The sequence below is a fragment of the Notechis scutatus genome, chromosome 1 (genome assembly GCF_049901735.1).
Source record: "Notechis scutatus isolate UNSWTSFEM ecotype Mainland chromosome 1, rNotScu1.2, whole genome shotgun sequence".
Classification (NCBI taxonomy): Eukaryota; Metazoa; Chordata; class Lepidosauria; order Squamata; family Elapidae; genus Notechis; species Notechis scutatus.
Genome location: NC_142009.1, coordinates 251,988,816 through 252,002,338, shown reverse-complemented (window position 1 = coordinate 252,002,338; position 13,523 = coordinate 251,988,816).

The following is a 13,523-nucleotide window of genomic DNA, read 5'->3' as shown; positions in this document are numbered from 1 at the left end:
TAATATTCAAAAAATAAAAACAAAAACTTGAAAGATACACAAATAAATAAATAAGGGCTGAAAAACAGTTTTTATCCATGGGCTTTCAGACTCCTGAATGCAAAATAATCTCATAACAACGAAGTATGATTGACTTGCAGGGCTGGCACAATATGTTCACATTGGTGCAATAGGTGTGTTTGTTAGTAGGATTCATTGGGTTAGGGATTTTCTGTCTTTCACTGTGAGTTGCATTATATTGGGTGGGTGCACTAAGGGTGCACTAAGGGAGACTCAGCCAATCTCATTGTACACATGTTGTACACGGACAATAAAGGTTTGAATTGAAATAACAAAATACATTAACAAACCCTTCAAAAATAAATATTAAAAATTAAAACTCAATAAAGAAATAAATAGCAGTATTCACAGCTCAAATGCTCTTTAAAATACCTCATTTTTGTGCCACAGGCACAAAAGTAATTCAGGCAAGTAATGATGAGGGCCTGAGGTCTTCATATTCCTGATAAGGCTGCAACTGGTTAATAGCTACCTAATAATGGCTGGGAATTGAGTAGGACCTGTTCTTTCAGAGGCAATGCCAATCATTAAGAGGTAACAGTGGCCAGGCAGGAAATCTAGCAGTTCCCTTTCCTCAAAAGGCAATTGGCTACCCTAAACCCCCTGATTGATGTAATAAAGAAGCAATGGTGTCCCTCATACCATCCCTCATACCATTGTGATGACGTAGGCTCAAATTTCAGCTCATATTAGGGTATGACAGGAAATACAACTTCAGCAACAGAGTGGTCCATGTCTGGAATACTCTACCTGACTCTGTGGTTTCTTCCCCAAACCCCAAAAACTTTAACCTTAGGCTGTCTACTATTGACCTCACCCCTTTCCTAAGAGGTCTGTAGGGGGCGTGCATAAGCACACCAACGTGCCTACCACCCCTGTCCTATTGTTTCTTTTATTTCTTTTATTTTTCTTATATGTATCCATGTATTCATAACTATGTTTATACTTATATCTGTTATCTTATAATCGCTTGACAAAAATAAATAAATAAATAATAAATAAATAAAATGATCAGATTCACTTTTTGTTTTTCTCTATTGGTGCAACAGGTGCCTCCCAGATATCCTCCATGTACCAAGGAATCTGAGATCAGCAAACAGAGGGATACCATTGGGAGAAATCATGCCAAGTGCCTGAGTCACCCCCGGATGCCAGAGGCTAACCAGTCACTCAAGAGAACTGGGAAAACCCTTAAGTGCCATCAGAACCATGAGGTGACTGGGACAGACTTCTTAATCAGTCTGTTTGCCTTGTGGAGTTCTACAAGGCAGCCAATCTTATGAAGTGATCAGATGTAGCAAGGGGGCCAATAGATAAAATGCAGTATACTGTATCTGTTCTGAAACAAACACATAGTCAACCTCCTACTGTGTCCTTCTACATGTCCCATTTGTAATACCAACCAGTAGAACAGCAGGATACCCAGATTGTCTGTACCATCCATCTTAATACATAAGCATTCGCACCCAATTATTTCATGAGCAGATGCTCAGGTATTAGGTATCTTTAAAGGTGAACACATACATCAGCCATGGTATCACAGTTGCTGCAGGACCCCAAAACCAGAAAAGTAGATTTCCAATACAATAATATCCCCACCTTTGCTTAATCAGGACTTGTTATTACCCTTCACCTCTGAACACTTTAATTGTGGATGAATTAATTGAATTGTGGATGAGTGCAGTCTTACTGAAAACACATTTGTATTTAATATCAACCACAAACTTCCATCTTAGAATGTGATGCATCTGGTCCGTGGGCAGCCAGTTTGATATCCCTGATCTAGGAACTGAACAAAAGCTTCCTTGCATGTGAGACTCAAGTTATCCTCCATTCTGGAATCCCAGATAGTACTGAATGAGGATACAGCTGCCCAAGCTTTTTACCTTAATGATATTAGTCTGATCTTATAAACTGTTGGATTTTTCAATATTTTTATTGATTGTATCCCATTTCATTGATATACTGCAGTTTTTAAATAATTAAATAACAAAACTACAAACACTGGTGGCTTGAAATTCCTAAATGAAAAATATAATTATACACTTTGTTTGGAATTTCTATGCTCCACACATCACTACCACAGACTCCTTGTGTAGTTACAGGTAGTATACATAACCTCAAGCTTACTATAATAATAAAGCCCACCAAAAGCACTGGAACCACTTCTAAGTAAATACACATAGGAATGTGTAGTTACTTTTCACCACAAGCTGTAGTCCCTGTCTGAAAAACAGACAGAGAAAACCCCACACCATATGTAAAAATCTTGTCTAGGTTCTGCACTGAGCCAGAATGTCAGAAATATTTGTGGATGGAAGCAAGAAGAGAATGTAAACCATTTTCTCACCCATCACTTTTTCCTCTAAACGTTTGGCAATAAATTTTGAAAACTTACTTGCTTTAATATTCTAATACTCAGAATAGGAAAACCCTCCATTTGCGTGCCAACAATCAATAGATCTCAGCACTGAATAACTTAGAAGTACAGCTTAAAAGATAACAAATTTATAATGTGTGAAAATAAATGATAACTCTAGCCATGCCTTCCTTGAAATCCCTGTGATTAGTTTGGCTGTCTTTTTCCCCTCTTTATTCAATTATGAATTCTGCTGCAATTAATTAGGGGCCCAAATTTATCCTTCGGCTGTTAAAGTGCTTCGACCTCCTTTTTGAGACTCATGAAGCTGCAGCGTTGCATCCTCAAAATCCGGAGTTTTGATTTTTATTTTTTTTTAAGTGAAAGTAAGCCCCAAAATTGCAACCCATGTCATTGTACAAATCAAGTATAGTATGCAATTTCCATAATAATGTTATGATCTACAACAGGGGTGTCAAACTCATGGCCTGCAGGCCGGATGCATCATGTTGCCCATGCCCACCCCCAGTTTAGCAAAGAAAGTTGTGATATATCACATGACAACGTGTCGTCGCGAGTTTGACATCCCTGATCTATAAGACCTTAATATGGCTTTTACCTCCCAAAGTGCATGATGTTAATGCTAGCATTAATGCATATGTTTAATCCTCCTTCCAAAGTGTATCCTTGATTCCAGCCAGAGGTGGTATTCAGCAGGTTCTGATCAGTTTTGGAGAACCGATAGGGGAAATTTTGAGTAGTTCGGAGAACCGGCAAATCCCACCTCTGACTGGAGAATTTACAGTATCCTTCCCCTGCCATGCCCACCAAGAACCAGTAGTAAAAAAATTTGAATCCCACCACTGAATCCAGCCATTCAAATAGTGCTAAACATTTGGACACCCCAGAGAGCCATGCATGTCACCAAAAGATGGGAGATGATGATTGCAGCAAAGACCAAGACTTGGGCAAGTACACCAGTTCTTAGAAACTTCCAGATAAGAAAAAGTGGAAGATTACTCACACTTCCTCTGGATGGCTGCTACTTGCAAGAAGACCATAGAGGTCTTCCACAGGTTTGAGTGCCAGCAGATGATAGGATCACCCATATTGCATTATGGTATGGTATGCTGGCTTGACAGCCGCGGATAGAAGGACACTACATAGGGTGGTGAGCACTGCACAAAACATCGTGGGCTGTTCCTTGATACTATTATATGACATTGCTAGGGCCTTAGAAGAGTGAGGAAAATCCTCAGGGATGATTCACACCCCTTCTTCACTCTTCTACCATTGGGTAGGAGATATAGAAGCATAGCCAGCTGTACCAACAGGCTGAAGAACAGTTTCTACCCGTGGGCTGTCAGACTTCTGAATAGAAAATGACTTGATGTCAACATAGTATGATAGACTTGCAGGGCTGGCATGTTGTGCAACAAGATCACATAGAGTAATAAGATCTGGGTCTAGGTTAGGGATTTCTGTCCTCACTGTGAGTTGTATGTGTTGAGGGGCGGGTGCATGAAGGGAGGCTCAGCCAATCTCATTGTACACATGTTGTACTCTGACAATAAAGGTAATAATAAATCATACTCACAATTACAGCAGAACTTTTTAAAGGGTACTGAGTTTGCTAATTTACTTTCTAATTAATCACTATGGGAAATTTGCTTGCTTGTGTATGTATGTATGTATGTATGTATGTATGTATGTACCAGTATGTATGTATGTGTGTGTGTGTCTGTTTGTTTATGAAATGTCCAGAATGGCATGTTTGAAAAGCCATCTGGTGAGTTTACCTTCATTCTTGAACAAAAGAAAAAGTAACCATATTTTTTTCTTAATAATTAATTAATAATAATTCCTTTAAGAACTTAAAAGAATTGGAAATAAACTGCAAAAAGGTAAATAAGATTTTGATTCAATAAAGCTATAAATAAAATAAGGGTTTCAGGCAAATTTGGAATATTGAGATTTTTATTATAAAATTTGGAAATCATTATATAAAATAAACAGGTTTTTGTGAGAACCAAATTGTTTTGTCTATCTTAAATCACAACAGAGATTTGTGACATTATAACTTCACAAATTGGACACTAGAGGGAACTTAAGTTTCCATTCAGAAAAGGAAAAAAGGAGGAGAGTGTAAACCTTGCCTCTAATTTTCAGTTAGTAGGGGGATTTACAAGAAGATCCAAAAGCTTTAACATTTGAAATATTCCAGGAGATTTATTTTTTTATGTTTTGGACCACAAATTAATAGTTACAACATACCAGAAATGGTATCTGCTTCTGGACTTCTGGGAAAAGTATGGCAAATTGAAGATGACTCTTTGAAAGTGAAGCTGATGACCTCAGCAGAGCCCAAGGAACGAGTGACTGAAGCAGTTTCTTCATTCCTCTCCAGATAAGAAAATATAGATTAACAGAGTTGGAAGGGACTTGTAGGTCATCTAGTCCAATCCCCCACACAGCAGACCCTACACCATTTTTGACAGATGGCAGTCCAGTCTCTTCTTGAAAGTTTCCTGTTGTAGCTGGGAGGTTTGAGCCTGCTTTGTCAGAGGTCGAGGACTTGGACAATGAGGAAGAGGAGGATTTGGCTCTGAGGATTGAGCCTGCTTTGCTAGAGGACAAAGACTTGGACGATGAGGAAGGGGAGGATTTGGCTCTGAGGTTTGAGCCTGCTTTGTTAGAGGATTTGGAATTGCCTTCCTCCCCAGGACTTTCCTCCTCGGCAGGACCTTCCTCCCTGATTGTGCCTCAGGTGTCGACAGATAATCAGGAGAGCGTATCAGAGCCTCTGTCCGAGGATCAAGCTGAGGAATGCTGGCTTGATGCGAGGCAACGGCGCAGGCAAAAGTGTAAGTTACAACGTAAAAAGAAAGGACGAATCAGAGACTGAGATGAGGGACTGACATGCCCCACAGGGAATAAAAGTGGGTGTGTTCACTCTGAGAACTTGTTCGGGACGTGTTAATTTGTGAGAGAAGCTTCAGAATTATCCTGTGTGTGGTGACAGCTTGTGATTTATGTTCCTGCTTCCTTATCGGACTTGGCAGACAGCTTGCGTGAGACTGCCAAGAATGCTATCGGCTTAAGGAATTTAACCCTGTAATTACCAGACTTGCCTGCTTATTTGTGTTTCAGTTGGAAATTTGGACTTATTACTTTGTACAGGTGAGACATAACATTTCCAGTGATAAAGCTCCCACAACTTCTGAAGGCAAGCTGTTCCACTGGTTGGTTGTTCTCGCCGTCAGAAAATTTATCCTTATTTCCAGATTGAATCTCTCCTTGTTCAGTTTCCATCCATTATTCCTTGTCTGGCCTTCAGGTGCTTTGGAAAATAGATCTCCTTTCTGTGGCAGCCCCTCAAATATTGGAACACTGCTATCATATACTAAAGTTGGTAATAATTGTTTTTTCTGCAGAGGATAATTAGGACTGCAGAAAACTATTACTATCAACCTGCCTTCCATTGAGGACCTGGATACTGCATGAGTCAAAAAGAGGGTTGTGAAAATATTTACAGACCCCTCACATCCTGGACATAAACTGTTTCAACTCCTACCCTCAAAATGACGCCATAGAGCACTGCACACCAGAACAACTAGACACAAGAACAGTTTTTTCCCAAATGCCATCACTCTGCTAAACAAATAATTCCTTAACACTATCCAATTATTTACAAAGTCTGCATTACTATTAATCTTCTCATCACTCCTATCACCCATTTCCTCCCACTTGTGACTGTATGACTGTAACTTGGTTGCTTGTACCCTTACGATTTATATTGACTGTTTCCTAGTATGATTTGATTGCTTATTTGTACCCTATGACTATGATTAAGTGTTGTACCTTATGATTCTTGACAAATGTATTTTTTCTTTTTATGACACTGAGAGCATATGCACCAAGAAAAATTCTTCGTGTGTCCAATCACACTTGGCTAATAAAGAATTAATTAATTAATTCATTCATTCATTCATGTTACTCTTGGTCCTTTTCTTCGCTAGACTAGCCAGGCCCAGTTCCTGCAACTGTTCATCATATGTTTTAACCTCCAGTCTCCTAATCATCTTGATTGCTCTTCTCTGCAATCTTTCTAGAGAAAGAGTATGGGAGATCACCCTGATGTCTTTTGGATGGCCGCTCCTCACAAGAAAACTGCACTAGGAGATGATCAGATCAACTATCTTGCTTGCAATCACAGTGCAAACTTTTAAAAGACATTAAGTTTGCAAATCTCACTTCCTAATTATTTTACAAAATTGCTCATTAACTATTTCTAACCTATTGCATATCTTTGGACTGATAAGTCTGAAAATTCCAGCTGAACCTGCTTTCAATCCTAGATGAAAGAAAATTGTAATTATAAGTTGAAGAATTTAAAGAAACAAACAGCAAAAAAAAAAAAAAAACCTAAATAAAATTTTGTTCCTAAAAATGATTAAAGGTCAAGGTAAAATTAGAATATTGAAACTTTTACAATAAGATTTTGGAATTAATTAAAAACAACCACCAGCTTCCCATGGAAAACAGATTGTGATTTGCTTTTTACAAGAAAAAACAAAGGTAGGCAATTTCATGGTTTCATAAACTGGACACCAGAAGAGACTAAACATTTTAGGCTGAGAAAATATTTACAAACCTATAAAATGTTGCAAAACATTCTAACAATGAAAATACTGAAAGAGACTTTTGAAGAATGAAATTTAAAAACACCCTAATACTAACAGTATCAGTAATGATGTCTGCTTCTATGTTCAAAATATGTTATTGAAAAGCAACATATGTAGAACAAATTTTAGCTTTTTAGTTTTCTTTCTCTTTCTTAGTACTTTTTACTTTTTTCTTTCTCTGATTTTGGTTTGCATTTGCTTTTACTGCTGCCATTGAAATTTTCAATTAAAAATGAGTCAGACATTTCAGACTAGCCCTCCATAGTGACATTACATCACTCCTGCTGTCACTCTCAAATACTGAATAAAAAGTATGCAAATGGTTGACAGCCTCTGAAAAACAAACTCAAGCTAGAATTCTTTCATAACCACTTCCATGTTGCCTAATATTTGCACTTCATATGAGCTGAAAGAACACATGGCAATGGGTCCTTCTTGATGGTTATATTACCTTTTTTTTCATTTGCTTAATGAATTACCTTCATTAATGAGAATCCTTAATGTGATGTTACAGTGGGATTGAAATGTCAAAACTGTGGTTTCACATTCAAACATCGAAGTACCCCAAGCTAATTACATATTTTAGCAGAGCTGAAAGTCAAAGATCCTTCTTCCTAGCACCTAATATGCAAGCCAACATTCTTCACATAAATTGTTTTTGTAGGTACAGTGCACTTAGGAATAACAAAGCAGTAGTGCAAGAGTTTGCTACAGCTTTTCCCAGGAAGCCTTTCACTCAAAATTGAGCATTGGTTTCTGTGCTAGTGAGAGAAAGAAAAACTGCAGGCTCAGGAGAGCCACAAAACACACGCTATATGGGAAGATGATTGATCACTCATTCTTGCCATCATCAGTAGAGTGATTTCACTAAATAATACACTACTTGATGTTCAAGCACCAGCTCAGGAAATAATTTTTGTCCTTCCCTTCTTACCTGGACTTTTTCTCTCCGTGTAACTACAGGCCCCACACAGGACCATGTCTGAAATAACATCAGCATATACTCTCTTGCCACCTTTTTGTCAACTTTCTTTAGCGGAGAAAAGAGGAAAATGGAGGAAGAGGCCACATATACAGCTATTGTAGTCTTGAGGCATGGAAACAGCAGAAAGGGATTGTACTAATGGCATTGCACTCACCTGCCTGTTACCTGAATCTCTGGAAGAGGAAGATATTCAATTCAACCTGGTGAATGACAACTGTAAAATCCCTGGAGAGCAGTCTGGTTGTTTTTTTCCACAGGGATTCTGGGAATGGTCCAGACCCCTTTCTCTTCAGGATGCTTTGGATTTGGGGAAATTACTGACTCAGCTTCTGTTTAAAATACAAAATCAGAATCTGAAGAGCAGGTTGTTGCCCAGTAGCAAAAACATCTGTTCCTGGGATTTTCCTTTCCTTCTGGAAGCCAAGAAACCAGAATGCTTGGCCATCCCACCTGCTGTTCATTAGTAGCTATTCAATCTATCCTTTCTCCCCTTTCCATGATGAAAGAACATGAAGCAAGAAAACAAGGGGGTTAGGGGGTTAGAACATACTTTCCACTCCATCATTATTTAGCTAGATGGCAGAACTGTCCCTGCCTTTTCTTGTGGTCCACAATCTTGGGGAAGAGCAGTAGGGACACTTAGGAAATACAGTAATATAAAAATACAGCAGATTAAATAAACCAATAGCATGAAACCTCTGCAAATGTCAACCTCTGCAAATGTCACGCACCCAGAATTGTCTGGAGTTAGACATTATTTATATAAATTGAAACAACCTGTTCATTTAAAAATAGATCTTAAGGGCAGATAAACAAAAGGAGAAGATTTGGTGATTTCTTGGAGAACTAGCTTGAGGAATTTATGTCATAGGTATATATAGCCACAATATGGAAAAATATAAATATTGAATTTATTGTAGCAATAGGTACCATGCAATTATTTGGGTGCAATTAAAGATATAAGAAAAAAAGTGCAGTAAGTTCAAGTATACTGTACTTTGTTTTAGCCATTAGTCATAATATGCAAAATATCAATATAGAAAAACTGGCATCATATATAAAACTGGAGTAAAAGTTGTCATATTGCCTTTAAAAAAATAAGGTAAGATGACATCATTTGTAATATGATGTACAATCTAGTTTCCGTGTGCATTTCCAGATATCTTTAGAGACATTTGTTTGCTACCAGACAGAATTGAGCATACATTTTTATTGCTACTTGCAAATGGATCTTCTTCCTTGCTGATTTAACCAACTGTGGTTTCCTTCATCAGTTCCAGGGAAATCTTTATTGAATATGTTGTATTTGGTCGGGAGGACACACCAGGCAGACACAAGAGCTGAAGAATAACGTTTCTTTATTTGAAGCAGTAACAGATTAACGTGGCTGCCCAGCTGGGCTGGCAGCCGGCTGGCTGGAGCCGGAGCCCCAACTGCCCCCAGCTGATGCCGTTTGACAGCTCCTTATATAGTCTGCTGTCAAGCGGCACCAGCCAATGGGCACAGTCAGATGGTCCCGCTCAAAATGCGGACCAGGTTGAAGACTTAGCTATTGTCAGGGACACAACACCCCTTTCCCTAGCTAAGGGCAGCATGCCAGCCTTTGGGAACCCAAGGAAACCTTTTGAACTAGTGGCCAGGGAGGAGCACCTGGCCTGGGAGGGAGACCCTGATGCGGCCGCGCGGCGCAGCGCGGAGTGGGGCGGCGGACGGTGGGGGCGGGCGTGGCGGCCAAGGGGGGGCGGCCTTCACGGCCTTGAGGCGAAGTCTGGACCTCTGCTAGAGGCTGCAGGCTTTGCGCTCTTGTAGAACGCCCACGGGGTGGGGGGCTTTTTCGCCAGCCTTCACGGGCCTTGAGGCGACGTCTGTTCCTCGACTGGGGAGGCTTTTCAGACTTCTGCGCTTTTGGTAGCGCCAACGGGGTTCGCCAGCCTTCACGGGCCTTGAGGCGACGTCTGTTCCTCGGCTGGGGAGGCTTTTCAGACTTCTGCGCTTTTGGTAGCGCCAACAGGGTGCCTTTCGCACGGGAGGCTAGAGTGCCTGTCAGGCAGTGACTTTCTCCTCAGCTCAGGGAGACTTTCTCCTCAGCTCAGGGAGACTTCCTTTTCCTCAGCTCAGAGAGACTTTTCCTCAGCTCAGAGAGACTTTTTCTCCTCAGCTCAGAGAGACTTTCTTTTCCTCAGCTCAGGGAGACTTCTTTTCCTCAGCTCAGAGGCTCTTTTAAATTTGGCGCGCAGAGACTGTCTGCGGCTCCAGACATTCTGTGGCTTCAGCTCTTTCTTCAGTGACTTAGCTTCTTGCCTGGGTGTCTCTTCTGACATCCCATCCTCGTCACGCCAGTGTTGTATTTGGTCGGGAGGACACACCAGGCAGACACAAGAGCTGAAGAATAACGTTTCTTTATTTGAAGCAGTAACAGATTAACGTGGCTGCCCAGCTGGGCTGGCAGCCGGCTGGCTGGAGCCGGGCCCCAACTGCCCCCAGCTGATGCCGTTTGACAGCTCCTTATATAGTCTGCTGTCAAAGGGCACCAACCAATGGGCACAGTCAGATGGTCCCGCTCAAAATGCGGACCAGGTTGAAGACTTAGCTAGTCAGGGACACAACAGAATATATTTAAGAATAATAAATGAGGTATTCATAATGAGATGTTAGAATTTAGCTTTGATCTTGGACACATGGAATACAACCTGTTAAAAAAGGTATAGTGAAACTAGGTGTCCTTTAAAACTTAACTAGCTATGGTCAATGGCTGGGTGAGAAACCTTCAGGGACATCTATCAGTAAAGCAGGGGTGGGCTCCAAAAATTTTAGCAAAGGGTTCTCTGTCCAGTTGCTAGGTGGGCATGGCCATGGTGGGCGTGGCCTAGTCAGCCTCCTAAATCATGGTGGGGGGAGTGTTTTTGCCCTCCCCGGGCTCCAGAGGCTTTCCTTGAGCCTCCAGGAGGGGAAAAACAGGCCCCAGAGGCTCTCTGGAAGCCAGAAACAGGCCCATTTCTGGCCTTCCTGAACTTCCAGGAGGCCCGTTTTTTGCCCTCCCCAGGCCTCCGTGCGGGCCCTGTACTTACCTGGCATCCAAACAGGCTACGTGGGGACTCCTGGGTTGGGAGGGGAGCGACAGGGCCAGCTAGGAGTGGGATTTGTGGGTTCTTCAAACTGCACAGAATCTTAGATAGGGGCTCTCTCAAATCCCTGCAAACCCCCAGCCGCCCACCCAGGGGTGGGATTCAAATTTCTTAACAACCGGTTCTGTGGGCATGGTCTAATTTGTGGGTGTGCCTTTGTTGTCATGTGACTGGGTGGGCATGGCTTGCTGACTGGGCATGGCCTGGTGTCATGTGACTGGCTGGGCAGGGCTTGTATGTAAATATTGTAAATATTGAATTTTTTATAATAAAAAAAAGAGCAACTTTTACCCAAAATCAGGCAAAGCAGGCAGGAAGATTGAGTTGCTTGCAGAATCACAGAGTCACTCACAGATGTACCTTTCTGCAATCTGCTGCCTGAGTCTGCACCGAAAAATAGAAGCTTCAGTCCTAAGGAAGGTTCAGCTCTGCTCTCAGGCCACGTCCCCCCGACAACCCCCTGAACACCACCCCTGACAGGGCTTCAGGAAAGCCTCATGGGCAAAGGCGAAGCAGTACAACATCAATTTAGATTAGCTAGAAAGCAAGAAATCTGATGATTTCCTGCTTTCTAGCTAATCTAAATTGTGCGGCACAGCTGATCGTCGGGGGGGGGGGGGAGGAAAAATAGCAACTTACCAAAAATTAGACGAAGGCACAATGCAGGCAAGTTGGATGGCGTGCATGTGAGATAAGGGGTAGAATCCCATCCCTGAACCCACCCATGAGAAAAGGGTGTTTTGTGAAGTATATTAATATGAATAAAGCTCCCTTCCTTAAAATATTAAAGCAGGAGTGTCTTTGGAAAGCTCATATAGCTGCTTCTGAGGGTCCATACAGACACAATGGAACTTCTGGGCTGCAGGTAAAGTGAAGTTTTGATGTGAGAATGATATCACAGTTGGCAACACATCAACTTTCATAGGCTTTTCACAATGGAAAAGGTCATCTCCCCAGTGTCTTCTACCTAAATTGGAGAAATTTGAAAACACCATTTGAATGCAATATCTTTGAAGATCTATAAGAAAGAAACCAAACCATCATGTTTCCAGGCCACATACCATTTAGAGCTTTATGGATAAGGAAATAATGCTAATCCACTATATAATGTTCTTTTATGGACAACAGAGACCATTTTAGCCAAGTTCTTTGAACATATTTTTTTAAAAATCCATTTACAAATGAAATAAATCTGCTCCAAATAGGAAAGGTTCATAGCTCAATTACGGAGCAGATGCTTAGCATGCAAAAGGTCTCAATTAAAATGAGGCTATGGTAGCAAATGAAGGAAAAAATAGCACCTCCCTGCTGAGATCATGGAGAGCCCATTGCTAGTCTGAATAGATATTACTGGGCTTGATGAACAAATAAACTGACCTGGTATATAAGGTGTGCTGTCCAATTGTATGGGATTATTTTCAGTCTGTGAGGCCTTAAGACACTGCCAAGATGTCTATAGCCATTTGGACTACCATGTGATCCCTTGATTCCCGCCCATATTGGCTCATTCAAGGTTAGTGTTAACCCTAACCCTAACCCAAGGGGACTGAACCTGAGAGTAGTGGATGCATCTTTGTGTAAGGAAATGTTATTGCCTGTTTTGAAGGAATCAGGGTTCACACACTCCTGAAAAACATTTGCTTTTGGTTGGAGGGAGGAAAGGGCTTAAGAGTGCAGTAGCTGTTAGTTCGACATGTACTTGAAATATCCCATTTTCTTGATCCCTTTCAAGAAATATCCCTTATGTTCAGATAAGGTTTTAAGGAAAATCAGGCCTGGTTGTCCTGATAGATGATCTCTTGCAAGAAAGAGAGGGAATAACGTATATAAGTTGCTAATTATCATTTTAGTATTGTTATTTGGTGAGAACCAGCTTGGTATAGTAGTTAATACACTAGGTTAGAAGCTGGAAGACTGTGAGTTCTGTATTACCATAGATTAATAGCCAACTGATGAACTTGGCCATTCTGATGAACTTCAGCCATTCTCTCTGGAAGAACACAATGGCAAACTACTTTTAAAAAACCGTTGCCAAACAAATCCAAAACAAAACCTGCAAGGATTTGTCCAGCTAGTCACCAGGAACACACACACACAAGTCATTTGATATTGCATTAAATATTACTTTATAATGTGATTTACTGCTATATTATGAGCCAGGGTGGCACGGTGGTTAGAGTAGTGCAGTACTGCAGGCTACTTCTGCTGACTGCCGGCAATTTGGCAGTTCGAATCTCACCAGGCTCAAGGTTGACTTAGCCTTCCATTCTTCTGAGATGGGTAAAAGGAGAACCCAGATTGTTGGGGAA